Source organism: Myxine glutinosa, chromosome 1, assembly GCF_964187855.1.
Source record: "Myxine glutinosa chromosome 1, kmMyxGlut1.1, whole genome shotgun sequence".
NCBI classification, from domain to species: Eukaryota; Metazoa; Chordata; class Myxini; order Myxiniformes; family Myxinidae; genus Myxine; species Myxine glutinosa.
This window is the reverse complement of record NC_136261.1, coordinates 253,079,284-253,096,134: the sequence shown is the minus strand read 5'-3', so window position 1 is coordinate 253,096,134 and position 16,851 is coordinate 253,079,284.

Sequence of the window (16,851 nt, the reverse complement as noted above, 5' to 3'; positions counted from 1 at the left end):
GCGTCTTTCGCTTCGCATCGCAGTGACAGTGACAACCAACATGGCGGCTGTAAGACTAAAATCTGGCTTCAAACCCCTCACCTCACAGCCCACAGCCTTCAACCAGACATATTAACACGCTCCTCCCCCTTCATTCCCATTCTTCAAAGCAAAGCGGTATAAATTGTTGTGGCGCGATTTATTTTAACATCCGTTAAATATCACACGCAAATCATCAAAATCTAAACAGTGTTTTTAGAATCTCAATAAAAAAACCACATCACTGTTCATATCGGTAAATATTATTCCATTGTAGCAGTTACCGGACGCATACACAATCACCTTGCACCGGCCGATGACGCAACCGGCGAGCGGATACTTGTCTGGATGCCCGGGCGTGTCCACACTTGCCTTTCCCGGGCGAACACTTGACTTGCATACCATGCCCCGTTGAGAGGCGTGGCTTACCTATTTGCATACCCCGCCTGAGAGGCGTAGCTTTTGTGTGTTGAACTTGACATAAATTGCCGCCCGTTCGATCGGCTGATTCAGTGCTTTGGAGTTCGTTTGAGTGAGCTGGAAATAAATAGCTCAGTGAAACTTCATTCCTGGCGTCGTCCATTTTGTCCGGTTTTATCGTGCGAGCACAGCTGCCACACCATCGTGTTTCAAATCGTGATTAGTGATATCAACTGTACACTTTTCTTTAGGAAAAAAAATTGAATGATTTTGTACGGTACCTCTTCTTCAGCTCAGAACTTCAGGACACACGTCATTGCTGATAAAAGTTCCTTTTCTCTCTTTGAAGTTCTTGGCAAACATTTTGATATTGTCACTGCTGCCAACGCGACGCCATGGCATTATTCATAACATTCATTCATCGAATGATTATTAAACATTATTCTTACGTTCATTAAACGTTCATTAAACGATTACGAAAATAAAAACGAAAAACATTACGAAATTACGTTCACACCGTCACATCAAACACTACCGTGAACACAAAAGTCACAAACATCGTCACAAACGTTACGTTACGTAATTCAAACCGTGAACACATCGAATATTGGAGAGCCCATTGCGCAAACGATTTGTTTCCTCTGGTACGTGTTACTGGGCGGGTACGTTGCTAGTAATTATAATGAGGCGTCAGGGGCGACCTTTTGAACTTTTCATATTTAGCGGGGAATCCCCGGGGATGGAGGCAGAAGTTTTCCGTGACAAATTTTTTTTTCAGCAGTTTTTTTATCCAGCCCAGCAGCCCATTTTTTACCCAGCGGTCCCAGCCCACCGGGCATTGCCCAAATGCACTATGGCCAGTCCGCCCATGAGTCGGTTTCACGCACACAAGTCAAAGCCCTTCACATCAAGAATACAACCAGGACAACTCTTATTCACATAGATATACCACTGGATTTACTCCCACCATTATTATTCCATATTGTCTAAAAATGGAATATGTTCACAAGAGTATCACCTTTTGTGAAGTTTTGACACTGATTGTGATATCCAACTACTTTCAATAACTTGGTTAGAATTCTCAGGGCACCATAGCCAACCAGTACTTTGGCTTTTCCACGCAACGTTCTCTCTAATTCAAATATTAGGGGTTTGTATTGTACACCGCTCCTTTCCTATCCCATCTCCAGGCGCTGCATGACGTCATCACCGGGCACCGAAGGGGGGCGGTGATGACACGGGTTGAATGGGAGTACTCAGTTTTCACTCCGTTTGATTGTTTGTTTTCTTTCTTGTTTGTTTGTTTGTTTGTCCAGGCGATATCTCAGCCATCCTTTGAGCGAGGAAAATGAAATTTGGGCACAATAGTGAGCAAGTGCTTTGGCAAAAACTGTATTCATTGTTTTTTGATTAATCAATCAATTGATTAATTACCTATTTATTTTCTTTCTCATCTGGGCAATATATCGAGCACCTTTTTAGCTCGGAAGCTGATCTTTGGACACGACAATGACCAAGTGATTTGGCTATAAAGGGTAATTTTGATTTATTGATTAATCAATTAATCAATTAATTATTTAATTTTTTGATGAACTACTTAATTTTTTTTTTTAAGTTACAGATTCAGATGAAACGGTGGTGGTTTAGGTATGCCATTAGCAAGTTGATTGTAAGCAAGTTGTAAGAAATTATATCACTCATTGACCACTCTTTTTGGACTTGGCCTACCTACATATCACATCAAGGAATCAATGGAATTGCTGGGAATGCAAATACTTTCTTATACATCAAGTGATTAAGGAGCATGTTTTACAAGGTCTGCTCTGTTGGTTGAAGCATTGTTGACAAATGTGACTTGGGAAAAATATATTGCTGAATCCCACTTCAGACACAAACATTTGAATATTAGAACGTTTGTGAGATTTGTCCCTTGTGATGTAAACTATTATTTACACAGGTAACAGCCATTGATGGAGAATTTGCCTGCTCTGGCTGCACTACCCATTGTCTTGTATATATTTTATCTACATCTGAATATTTTGCACACATGGGGATGCACCATAATACTACAACGACATTCGGTAGAGCGCATTCCTCTGCCAGGTTGAACAGTTTACGTTTTGTATCCCACTGATAGACTGATAGACTGATCTGGATTCTGAACTGAATCAAAATTTAATAACTTGTTCTTGTTACTTACCCAATTCATCCACCAAGTTTTGTCATAAGTCGTCCACAACTTTTTGAAATATCATGCTATATATCGTTTTTGGCCTGATCTCTCAATAGTGAAGAATAACTTAGAAATTCTTGTATCCAGATCTTCACCAAAATCGAATCACTTCGTCCTTGTCATACACCCAACCTGTCCACCAAGTTTCGTCCGAATCTGTCCACAACTTTTTGAGATATCCTGCTATATATCGATTTTAGCCCTACCACTCAATGGTGAAGAATCACTTTTTTTAAATCTCTGATCCGGATCCAGATTCGAATCTTCACCAAAATCGAACCAATTCGTCCTTGTCACATACCCACCCTGTCCACCAAATTTAGTCTGAATCCGTCTGCAACTTTTTGAGATATCGTGTCATATATCGTGTTGGTCCCTATCACTCAATGGTGAAGAATCACTCAAAATCGCACCCATGTCCAAAGGAAGGGGTTCAGTTTGGCATTTTTATATGAAATAGGCAAAGCCTAGAAACGAATGAAACGATTTAGAATTACCCTTCAGAATTAGCCTTTAGAATCCATTAGAATTACCTTTCAGAACCCATTATAATTACCCTTTAGAACCCTTTAGAATTACCGTTTAGAACCCTTTAGAACCTATTAGCATTACCCTTTATATCCCATTAGAATTACCCTTTATAACCCATTAGAATTACCCTTTAGAAGCCATTAGAATTATCCTTCAGAACCCATTATAATTACCCTTTATAACCCATTACAATTAACCGTTATAACCCATTAGAATTACCCTTTATAACCCATTAGCATTACCCTTTAGAAGCCATTAGAATGATGTTTTAGAACCCATTATAATTACCCTTTATAACCCATTACAATTACCTTTTATAATCCATTAGAATTACCCTTTAGAAGCCATTAGAATTACCCTTTATAACCCATTAGCATTACCCTTTAGAAGCCATTAAAATGATATTTTAGAACCCATTATAATTACCCTTTATAACCCATTACAATTACCTTTTATAATCCATTAGAATTACCCTTTAGAAGCCATTAGAATTATCCTTCAGAACCCATTATAATTACCCATTACAACCCATTAGAATTACATTTTAGACCCCATTAGAATTACCCTTTAGAACCTTTTAGAATTACCCTTTAGAACCCTTTATAACCCATTAGAATTACCCTTTATAACCCATTAGAATTACCCTTTATAACCCATTAGAATTACCCTTCAGAACCCACTATAATTATCCTTTAGAACCCATTATAATTACGTTTTAGAACCCTTTAGAATTAACCTTTAGAACCCATTAGAATTACCCTTCAGAACCTTTTAGAATTACCCTTTAGAACCCATTAGAATTACCCTTTAGAACCTTTTAGAATTAAACACGGTGGGATAGAATGGTTCTTCTTTTTAAAAGACGGACAGACATAGCCAAATATTGAAGCGGCTTCACTGCTTTAAAAAATCCCAGATCCGGATCTTCACCAACATCTAATCATTTATTTTGTGTCACATACCCAACATCAGCAAATTTCGTCTGAATCCTTCCCCAATTTTTGAGATATCATGTTCACAAAGAAACAAAGAAACAGACAGACAGACACATGGGTGAGAATTGAACCTCCATCCACCTTCGGTGGCGGGAGTAACATGATAAGTTCCCTAAAAGGGATCTTCAATGCAGGAGGCCATTCGGCCCATCAAAGCCTGCGCTCTGATTGCCTATGGTTGTTTTGTCGATGCTCCATCGTTTTTAAATGTTTAGCATAAAGCAAGCAAGCAACACATACCATTTTCAAAGTATTTTTCTTACTCAACCAGAGTCCGAACCACCGACCTCCCAGATTCAGAGCAGACGCTCTAACCATTACGCCATCGAGTCTGCACTATGATTTATATTTCAAGCCAAGGTTGCTCACTCGAGCCAAAATATCCAGAAATGATACATGTGTTGCATGAATGCAGTGTTGGGATTCGCGCCAGAATGGAACAAACATTCGCTCCCACCAAGCATGTTACGACCATTGCTCGCAGATTCGTTTCAGCTAGGATAGGCCTTGTGGCAGCGTAGGGCATAATGTTATGCCAAATTAAATCTCACAGGAAAACCTAAAAATTTGCTTTGGCAGTGGATCCACAAAAGGACTTCAATGGAGTCAACATTATTTCTTTCAAATTCTATAAATCACCAAAGCAGGGCCAATTACCTGCAACTTTATAATGCAATATTGAACAACTGCTCCATTACTTCGTGGAGCAGAACGAATTTCAAGACGGTGATTAGTAAATTGCACTTAAAACAACAAGCATGTTTCATTTGCTAATGAAACATAAGACACTGAATGACAGGGTAATCAAATATAACTCCACGGGTTTAAACCTGGTGCCTGCGGAAGTATGCACACTCACTTCTGAGATGTCTAGCCTGAGTTTGAATCTTACCCCAGCTATAAACTGCAATCCTCATGCTTCCATCGACATTAAACTCGGTGTCTCATCTGTCAGCACTAGTCATTGGTGAACATTAACGAGCCCATTGTGTGCTTCAATAAAAAGTAGATGAATTAATCAGCGGCAGCCTGAACAATTATTACAAATTCTTGGACAAATAACCTTAAGTTAAATATCAGGTCTGGTGAGCTGGTTCATGAAAGACTCCGCTCAATAACTATCCCCATCCAACCCCACAAGAAGGTAGGAGTAAGTTAAGCTGTTAAATAAAGTAATCATGTGGTGAGGCAGTTGCTTCAAAAAGAAATTGCATTCTCCACCTGGAAGGAAATCTCACATCACACCTGCTACAAAGCCTGCAACAAGTGTGTCTACTCTCAGGAGAGCTAGAACACAACATCTGTCCAATCAAGACAACCTGGTGGCAACTTAAGCAGCTTGTCAAGTTGGTCTCTTGTGTATGCTCCCCTTCCATCCCTTCCCTCACTTCAAATGGAACGGCAGCCGACTCCGCTCGTGAGAAGGCCGAATGCTTCAATTCTGTGTTTGCTTCAAAATCTTGTGCCCCCAACCCCCCTCTCTCTGTGCCCACCCTTCCCAGTCGGATACATCTTCTCCTGGATTCTGTGTCTTTTGCACTTGAGAAGGTGGAAAAGCTTCTGGCAACCCTCGACTCTGACTCTGCAACTGGACCAGACGGCATCAGCTCACATGTCCTAAAAATCTGTTCTGATGCTCTTGCACTTCCTCTCTCTGCCCTTTTCACTTGGGTGTTGTTCTATCTGCTTGGAAATCAGCTAAACAACACAGAATTAAATAATAAGGTGAAAAAACAAATCCCCCTTAACTACAGACCAATTAGCTTACTTCCAATCATCAGCAAGGTCATATAATCCATCATCGCAGTTGACATAACATCATAAAATCATTCTTTTTCTCCAATAACCTCATCTCAGGTCATCATCTCAGATTCAGACCAGGTCACTCTACCTTGGACATGCTGTTTCTACTCTCCCAACAATGGATGGAGGCCCTCAATATCAGACATGAGTCCAGGGCCGTCGACCTGGACATATCAACCTTTTGATACAGTCTGGCATTCTGCCTTGCTCTCCAAACTGTCAACCTATGGAATCCAAGGCCAACTCCTCTCTTGGATTACTGACTTCCTTCACTCTTGTAGCCAATGTGTGGCTCTCAATGGAACCCTTTCTTCTCCTCTCCTTGTCAAGGCTGAAGTACCCCAACATTTCCCCAGCTCTCTCTCTCTCTTCCACAAATATCCAGCTGTCCACAAATATCCTGTTGTTCCCTACTGTTGTTATGCTTCCCTCTCTCGTCCCCTTGTCTCCCACTCCCTTTATTATATGTTCTATGTGTTAGCTCTTATACGCACCTCGACTTAGTATATGGTACAAAACACAATCAAATTGGGAGCATCTGTTGTAAGTATAGACCTAGCTACCTAAAGTATGAGAAGCAAAAACAGCCAGAGACATCAAAACAGAAAGGACAACTTGTTCCCCATGATGGAAAGTGTTCCTATAGATCATTGATGCAGGAAACATGGCTGTTACAATAACTATTTTGAAGTCAGAAAACGCAGCCTGTTGGTATCATGAGAGGTCCTCGTTCTCTGTGCAGGAATTTCCAAATACCCAGCCTCCAGTCCCTTGTGAAAAGCATCAATTATATGGGTGTTTTGGACGAAGAACACTTACATAGCACGCACTTATTTATTTCCAGTGAAGCGCCTTCCCAGCTCTGCACGCACGTACACCAAAAGTGAAAGCATGCTTCATCTTCTACACTGCCACCACACAGTCAACAAACCATGCTATACTTGTACGGATACCCGAGAGCTTAAATACCATGATATCATATCAGATATCAAACTGTCGTCACACTTTCACACTGCCAACAAACCACCTTTACACAACCATCACACCACCAATGCCAAGCCAAGCTCACTTGATGGTGTGCCACCATTCAGTTATCTGTCTTTCGAATCCCTACGGGGTCGGCCCGAAATGACAACTTCCGTTCTGGTGAAGATATAGGAGCAAGCGACAAATTTTGGAGCATGCTGTCCTTCAGATATTGACCTATATACAATCTGGACATAGGTTATAGACGTTAAGGATCCCAAGGGGTCTTTCAAAAAGGGAATGTCATTTGGTGGAAAAATTATGTGCTTGGGGTTAGCTGTATGTACAGTAATTAATGCTATTCACATAAGTCAGGAGTGTTTGGATATGGGATCGAAATGGTATCATGGCATGAGTGGCCAAACAATATGAACCTTGTTATTATAAAACACATCATTAAATTCGCAACTTATTGACACAAAATAATTGCCTTTCATATTGTCTTGAAATTCCCAACAATTCTACTTCACCATCAACACCAGGCCACCCCCACAATGCCATGATATATATATATATACGTATATATATATATATATTGTTGCGGATCTCCCGAAGCCCGTTCCCGTTACAATGGGGGGGGGGTTAAACCCCTTTTTTCCCCCTGGGTCTTCAGGTCCGCGAGGCCGAATAGCCACTTCCGGAGCAAGCGTGAAAAAGGGTATCGGGACAACTTCACACGTACCTTTAACCCACGCTGCCACGAAAGCGGGGACCGAACCTCGCACAAGCCACGCTTAATCGAGTACGCCCGAGCGGTATGCGTATCACGTGACTCGTGCTGTTACTTTTATGGAACCCGATTCGAGCGGTTCTATTCGTACCATGGGAAGCCAATGGATGGAAGGGACGAGAACGGTCAATTCAGAGGAAGAACACAATTTATTATTATTTACAATGATCAGGATGAAGGAAAGGGGACACAGAGCAGAAGCTTAATCGATCTTAACTTATCCCCAGACAGAGGGCCCACTCACACACACCGGGAGAAGAAGAGAAGAAGTTCGCACGCCAAGCGCGCTTTGCCGTCGGTCGCTCCAGGGCAGCTCGCCCGGCGTGGCCCTCGGATGTTCATGGCACGTATACAGGCGAAGGCAGTCAGGAGGAGATCGTGCGTCTGCGGCCCGGCATGGGTCGTCTTCTCGAGCGCGCAATTAATACAGCGCAGAGCGCAGGGCACGGGGCACGGGGAAAGTTCATGTACAATCTCGATCACCGCAATTCAATGCACTCGTTCTGCGGCGCGTTCTCGTGCGTGCTCAACTCAACTCCACTCACTCTCACAGGGAACTTGAACTCGTCTCACAGGGAACTGTAACTCAGCACTTGAACTCACGATACTCTCCGGCTCTGACTGACGTGCACACGACTCTGACTGACCTCTCTTCTCTCGTCTGAACTGAAGTGGGGGGGGGGGGGCTCGGAGCAGGGTTATATGGCTCCGCCCGGCCCTACTCGAATGTTCCAAAACCCAACCTCTCATCGTCGTGGTTAGCCACTCCCCTCGAGCCCTGATTGGCGGCTCGTGCTTACCGACCACTCCCTCCTGCAGCGCCTCCCTTCGGCCTCGCCAGACTTGTTCAGGCCTGCCACGTGGCATGCTATCGCCAAAAGAACCGCCCTACTGACGGGCCTGCTCAACACAAAACTAAACACAGGAAAAGGACTACGCTTACATTCACTAAGAAATAACTGAACTATCGCGAGGCTTCATGTTGTGGGGCGTCTACCTACGAGGGGGAATTATCCTTTATTCCAAAACCACAACAATATATACACATCATACATATATACAGGTTGTTCCAAAAAGACCAAGACAACTTTGGTTGTTAATATATTTAGAACCACAAATGAGACACCAATACCCTTTGGTTTATATGATACAGAAACTCAAAGTTTTGTGCACACCATCGATACACTTCATTGTGAGCTGCGTTTGTTGCATGCAGGACATCAAGTCAGTGCACGTGTTTTTGCCATGTTTGGATCAGCATGTTTGCGTCCAACAATGCACATGTAGCTGTGATTTGAGAACAAAGATCCTGCGGGTTTGCCACCTTGGTATTGTAGACAACATATTTGACAAACACCCACAGAAAAAAATCAAGGGGGTTTATTTCTGGTGATTGTTGGGGCCAGGCAGGCAGTTGGTCCGTCTCGGCCAATCCAGCGACCAGGATATTTTTCATTCAGGAAGGCCCAATGAGGGGGAGGCCCCTCCTGTTGAAAAATGATATAGGGTTGCAGGTCTTCAATCTGTGGGAAGGCAAATCCTTCCAACATGTTTATGTAAATTGTTGAGGTCACTGTATCCTCCAAAAAGGAAACAGAGTCACCAAGCAGTCATGGAGAAGGCCACACCACAATTGACCTTTGGACAGTCGCGTATGTGTTCAATGAGCACGTGATGGCTTTCAGAGCCCCAGATCCTCACAATGTGCCAGTTGACCTTCCCTGATACGTGAAAGGAAGCTTCATGTGTGAACATGACCTTTTTCAGGTAATCTTCGTCATCCTCTATGTATTTCCAAGGCAAACTCCTTGTGTTTGGGTCTGTCATTTGGTTTGAGTTCCTGCAGAATCTGCACCTTATGGTATACAGCTTCAGTCTTTCATGCAAAATCCTGTGTACAGTGGTGGTTGGTAGTCCCAGTTCTCTGGATGCCAGATTCAAGCAGTCGTTAAACGTCTACTGCACTTGTGCTTGTTCGACCGATATTTTTTTATGTTTCGGACAACTTCAGCCTCCTGAAATCTCTTGCACCACTCTCTGATACTAGTCCATGATGGAGGATTCCTTCCATGCCTTGAACGGAAATTACGCTGAACTTGCGTGTCAGATCTCGTCTTGATGAACGATTCAATGCATTGAGCTTTCTCTACCATTTTCTTTGACAGTAAACCACCAGACCTGAAAATGCAGAAAACTTTGTGAGTTTCTGTATCATATACAACAAAGGGTATCGATGTATCACTTGTGGTACTAAATATATTAACAACCAAAGTCGTCCATGTCTTTGTGGAACACCCAGTATGCATGTATATAGAGTACCGGCATCCAGCATTCCTCTATGTACACCCATTCATTTTTTTATTTATTAGGTTCTCCAATGATTACCAACAGAAATGGTTTGGTACACACGAAAAAAAATGTCAGCTTCGAGCGTACTCGTCTGCTTTCCCAAGCGTCACTCCGATTTGTAAAGCGCCTCTCAGCTTAGTATGCATGTTACCATTCTTACTCATCTGTAAGCGCCTTCTCAGAACGTCCACTCCAGACGAGACACTCGCAAGCCACTCTTTTTTTCATTCTGGACACTCCTGAACCACCTCTTGTTCCTGCTTGCCACGGGCGTTCTCTTTAAATCTATTTTTTTAAGTCTTATAAGTTATATACATGCGACATAACTTAGAGATTCTGATGCTATCATTTATAAACTTGATTTTCTACACTTCAATTTTGAAATCACAGTATTGTAGCGGTTACCGCTGGATGCACACAATCGCCTTGCACCGGCCAGAACACGGCCAGACGCGCCTCTCCCGGGCATGCCCGGACTCACTGTTCCCGGGCACGCCCGAACCTCCCGGGCACGCCCGGTCTCGTCTTTCCCGGGCATGCCCGCTCTCGCCTTTCCAGGGCTCGCCCAGAGCGTCCGGGCATGCCCGCTATCGCCTTTTCAGGGCTCGCCCAGAGCGTCCGGGCATGCCCGCTATCGCCTTTCCAGGGCTCGTCCAGAGCGCCCGGGCACGCCCAGCCTCGACTTGCCAGGCCGCAGCCAAACACGCCCGGGCAGGTCCAGACTCGCCTTTCCAAGGCTCGCCCTTGACACCCGGGCATGCCCGGTATAGCTTTTGTCGGGCAAACTTCCCGACATAAATGTGTATATATATTGCTGCCCGATAAACGGGCTTGTCAGAATACCTGAGCTGTTTTGTTTCAATAAAGCAACTCGGACGAATTCCGTCTTTGGTCGCGTCAATTCTTTCGACTCGCGTTGGAGCGCAGTTCCTTCATTGGTGACCTACCGACATGGATACGGCAGTGACGCTTAAATTGCCTACCTTCTGGGAGGCTCACGCAGCTGTTTGGTTCGCTCAGGCGGACTCTCAGTTCGCCCTGCGAGGCATCACCGCGGACGACACCCGCTTCCACCATGTTGTGGCGGCGCTCGGTTCCGCCACCGCGGCCCGCGCCTTGAGCCTCCTCGAGCACCCGCCGGCTGCTGACAAATACGACGCGCTGAAGACACTCCTCCTCGACGCTTTCGCCCTCTCACCGGCAGCACGCGCACGGCGCCTGCTCGCTCTGCCCGAGCTCGGCGACACGCGCCCGTCCGAGCGCATGGACTATATGCTCTCGTTGCTCAGTGAGCACTCTCCGGATTTTCTGTTCCGCGAGCTGTTCCTTCGCCAGCTGCCTCACCCGGTACGCCTCGCCCTGGCTGGCACATTGATCACGGATTCCCGCGCCCTCGCCAGGGAAGCCGATAAGATCTCCTCGGCGGGCCAGCACATCGGCGCGGTTACCTGGAGCCCGCCGCCGTCTGAGGCGACGCCCACGACACCCGAGCACCCTGCGCGGTTGGAGGCCGAACTGCCGGTGCAACTGGCGGCCGCCACGCCGCACCGCCTGCTTCCTACACGACGGCCGGGGCCTCCACCTGACCGGGCGTGGTGTTATTACCACGCCAGGTTCGGACCCAAGGCTCGGACGTGCCGGCCCCCGTGCACTTTCGGCAGGTCGGGAAACGGCCAGGCCGGCGTTCATTCCCAGCCATGAGCGCCGGCCACTCGGGCAACTTGCTGTTTATTCGGGACAAAGCGTCTGGGCGGCGTTTCCTGTGTGACACCGGCGCCCAACTGAGCGTCATACCCGCCTCCGAGCAGGACAGGCGGGATGCCGTTTGCGGCCCCTCTTTGGTCGCTGCTAATGGCTCGGCCATACGCACTTTCGGCCGACGCGTCGTCACCCTCTGCTTCGGCAACCAGCGTTTTCAATGGACTTTTGTGACCGCCTGCGTCCCCATGGCTTTGCTGGGCGCCGACTTCCTCTGTGCGCACGGGCTGCTGGTCGACGTCAAACGTCGTCGCCTTGTCAACGCCGAGACCTTCAGCTCCCTGGCGTGCACGATGAGCAGCTCCGCGCCGACCGAACTGGCGTGCGCCCTCCCGGCAGCGAACGAGTTCGCTCGCCTGCTCGCAGAATTCCCGGCCCTCACGCGGCCGACGTTTTCGGCCGTCGCGGTGCGGCACGGGATCGAGCACCACATACCCACTACGGGCCCGCCGGTCTACGCCAGGGCCCGCCGCCTCGACCCAGCCAAGCTCGCCGTGGTGAAGGCCGAGTTCGACGCGTTGGAGCACCTCGGCATCGTGCGGCGCTCCGATAGCGCGTGGGCCTCGCCACTGCACATTGTGCCAAAGCCGGGGGGTGGATAGCGCCCGTGTGGCGACTAACGCCGTCTCAACGACGCTACCACCCCCGACAGGTACCCGATCCCGCATATTCAGGACTTTTCCGCCCGTTTGGCGGGATGGGTCATCTTTTCGAAAATTGACCTGATACGGGGCTACCACCAGGTACCTGTCCGGGCGGCCGACGTCCCGAAGACGGCCGTCATCACGCCGTTCGGCCTGTTCGAATTTTTGCGGATGCCGTTTGGCCTCAAGAACGCGGCCCAGGCGTTCCAGCGCTTGATGGACGGCGTGCTGCGCAACCTGCCGTTTCTTTTCGTCTATCTGGACGATATCCTCGTCGCCAGCACGTCCCGCGCCGAGCACCTCCTCCACCTCCGAACACTGTTCGGTCGCCTCAGCGAGCACGGCTTAATTGTCAACCCGGTCAAATGCCACTTCGGCGCGACGACCGTTGACTTTTTGGGCCACCGCATCACCAAGACCGGGGCCGCGCCGCTGCCGACCAAGGTCGAGGCCATCACCACGTTCCCGCGTCCCCGTTCCATCAAGGCCCTCCAAGAGTTCCTCGGCATGGTGAATTTTTATCACCGATTCGTGCCCCGCGCTGCTCAGCTCATGCGGCCCCTTTACGAGGCCCTCCGGGGCAAGCCGGCCAAGCATGACATTGTTTGGTCCGCGGCCATGGACGTGGCCTTCACCAGCGCCAAACGGGCCCTCGCCGACGCAACGCTGCTGGCTCACCCGGTGCTCAACGCGCCCATCGCCCTCACTACGGACGCCTCCAACTACGTGGTGGGCGCCGTCCATGAGCAATGGGTGGACGAGGTTTGGCAGCCACTCGCTTTTTTCACCCGGCAACTCCGGCCGAACGAGTTAAACTACAGCACGTTCGACCGCGAGCTGCTCGGGCTATTCCTGGCCGTTCGCCATTTCCGACACCTCTTGGAGGGCCGCCCGTTCACGGCTTTCGTCGACCACAAGCCGTTGGTCTATGCAATGGCTAAGGTCACGGAGCCGTGGTCGGCCCGCCAGCAGCGCCACCTCTCCGCCGTGTCGGAGATCACCACGGACATCCGGCACGTCGCCGGCAAAGACAACGCCGTGGCCGACTGTCTTTCTCGGGCCAGCGCGAACGCGGTCCACCTCGGCGTGGACTTCGCGCTCATGGCGGCCGACCAGACCACCGATGCCTCGGTGCAGGCACACCGTGCGGCGGACACCGGCCTCCGCCTGGCCGACATTCCCTTCGCGGGCACCGTCCTGCTCTGCGACGTCTCCCAGGGCCAGCCTCGCCCCATCGTGCCCGTTTCCTGGCAGCGCCGCATCTTCGCCTCCATCCACGGCCTTTCTCACCCGGGCCGGAAAGCTTCTCAGAAGCTGGTGTCGGCACGTTTCGTCTGGCACGGCCTTCGACGAAACATCCGCGACTGGGCCAACGCCTGCACGGCCTGCCAGCGGGTCAAGGTCCACCGCCACACCCAGGCCCCGCTGGCACCTTTCGCCGTGCCTGAACGGCGTTTCGACCACGTCCACGTGGACCTGGTGGGTCCCCTGCCCCCCTCGCGGGGGTTCACCCACCTGCTCACCATGGTGGACAGGACCACCAGGTGGCCGGAGGCCGTGCCCCTCGCCTCCACCACCACCGCCGACGTGGCGCAGGCGTTCATCGCCACCTGGGTCGCGCGCTTCGGCGCACCAGCGGACATCTCGTCTGACCGCGGCCCACAGTTCACGTCTGAGCTTTGGGGCGCGGTCGCCCATTCGTTGGGGGTCACGCTGCACCGCACCACGGCCTACCACCCCCAAGCCAACGGGTTGTGCGAGCGGTTTCACCGCTCCATGAAGGCCACACTCATGGCCGGCCTTCAGGACGACGGTTGGGCCGACCGGCTGCCGTGGGTCCTTTTGGGCCTTCGCACGGCCCCCAAGGAAGACCTCCAGGCGTCCGCCGCCGAGCTCGTCTACGGCCAGCCGCTCCGCGTCCCGGGCGAATTCGTGCCCGACGCTACCAGTCCCTGGTCCGCCGCTCGCCAGCGCTCGGACCTCCAGGAGGCCGCCCGACGATTTGCCCCCGTGCCGACGTCCCGCCACGGTGGCCCCCAGTCCTACGTCCCCCCGGCGCTTCGCACAGCTGAGTACGTCTTTGTGCGTCATGACGCGCTCCGGGGGCCACTCCGGCCGCCGTACGACGGGCCCTTCCGGGTCCTGCGACGGGGCGACATGTCTTTCATCGTCGACTTCGGCGGCCGGCCGGACCGGATTTCTGTGGACCACCTCAAACCGGCGCACATGGACGTCGACCGACCACCACGGTTGGCCCTTCCTCCGCGGCGAGGCCGCCCCCCATCCACAGTTCCCCCCGCTCGACCACCCACCACCACGTCGGACCCCTCCCCACGACCCTCCAGGGGTCGCTTCGGCCGGGTCATCCGGACCCCCCTTAAATTGACCCTGCCGGTGCAGGTCGATTCTGGAGGGGCGTGTGTAGCGGTTACCGCTGGATGCACACAATCGCCTTGCACCGGCCAGAACACGGCCAGACGCGCCTCTCCCGGGCATGCCCGGACTCACTGTTCCCGGGCACGCCCGAACCTCCCGGGCACGCCCAGCCTCGACTTGCCAGGCCGCAGCCAAACACGCCCGGGCAGGTCCAGACTCGCCTTTCCAAGGCTCGCCCTTGACACCCGGGCATGCCCGGTATAGCTTTTGTCGGGCAAACTTCCCGACATAAATGTGTATATATATTGCTGCCCGATAAACGGGCTTGTCAGAATACCTGAGCTGTTTTGTTTCAATAAAGCAACTCGGACGAATTCCGTCTTTGGTCGCGTCAATTCTTTCGACTCGCGTTGGAGCGCAGTTCCTTCAGTATATCAATTATCAACATTATCAAGGAAGATTATTACCGACACTAGCTGGGAAAATCTTCCATCAAAAGCCTCTGTTGTGGTAGTTTTGTTTTTGAGCTTTCTTCGCATCTTCGAAGTACGCATTTTTTCTTACTGCACATGTGTACCTGCATCCCAGTTAAATATGAACCCCCTGATTATAGTTATTGTATGATACAAAACAGAACAGATTCCCAAGTTTGGACCATGTCCTGTGTCCAGACAGCTATTTTCATTTGTAAAAAGAAAAACTGCATAAAAACATTTTATTCAATCATTCTTTTTGGTCCGGTCAAGATCTGGGTCGAGGAGCAAATGCCTCATTTGCCCCCATTATAATCCGCCATTGTCTGTATCCCACCATACCTTTTCACCTCCATGTAGGATTGTAGATTAATCCACTCATTCTGACGATGCTTGTTTTTCGTTCGCTCATTCATCTCTGGGTCGCTGCCAGTTTACTGATTTTCCACCATCTGTCTGCCAGCTCTTCCCTGAACCTTAACCTCTGTGTTGAGAAATAATGGAATTTATGCAACGGATTAAAAGCTGCATCGGTAAATATGCGCCATGTTAACAAACAGTGTGCACGACGTACATATGAAGGGCAGCTTATGCTCCCAACCGAATAGAATGCGTGTGCTAACTGCTACCCTGGTGCTGAATGGCCCAGGCAGGGCAGGAATTGTTCATACTTATCCCACATGTCCTTCCGCTCTAGCTGTCCTCTCCCTCTATCTGTCCTCTCCTTCTAGCTGGCTTCTCCCTATAGCTGTCTTTAACGTCTTTAACGTCTAACCCCCACTCTAGCAGGGAAATGGCCTTAAAATGCCTGTTGTTGTTGTTGTTGTGTATCCCAGATAAATGTTTCAGGCTTTATCGAAGAATCTTGGCCAAAGGACGGTGAACTTGGGGGTTCCACATTGACCATTTGTGTGGTTGAAAATTTAAATGTGTCCAACCTACCAAAACGTGCGACAATCGACCACCGGTACTCGCAACGTCCACCATGGATTATTAACATTAAATATTCCAAGCTTTTTAAAAATAAAAATCGAGTTACCTAATTTTTGAATGGCCCAATATTAAGTTAAACAATCTGTGACTGTGTGACAAATCAGCTCGTTCTGATATAACCGTGGCGGAGGCTGACATGGATGAGAGGTGTGGAGTTAATTATTTAATAACACATGAAATGCATGTTTCCAAATCGTGCTGTTCATCTTTTAAAAGTGTTTTAAATGAGCGTTTTCCAATCAACCCATTTTCGGATTTTGTCGCAGGTTGTGACCACAGTGCGGTCTTTCTTGTTTTGACTATGGATTTCAGCTGGCCAAGTTTGCTCTGCAGTCTGCCACTTTGGCCCATTAGTCTTTGTGAATCTGCTGAACTATTGGGCCAGGGAAGAATGCAAGGATGTGCAGAAACTTCCAAGAATGCAGGAAATGTCTTTCCCAATGATCAGTATTTTTTAATCCCCCCACTTCCATTGGTGTTGAAATTATTGGATCCATCCCTG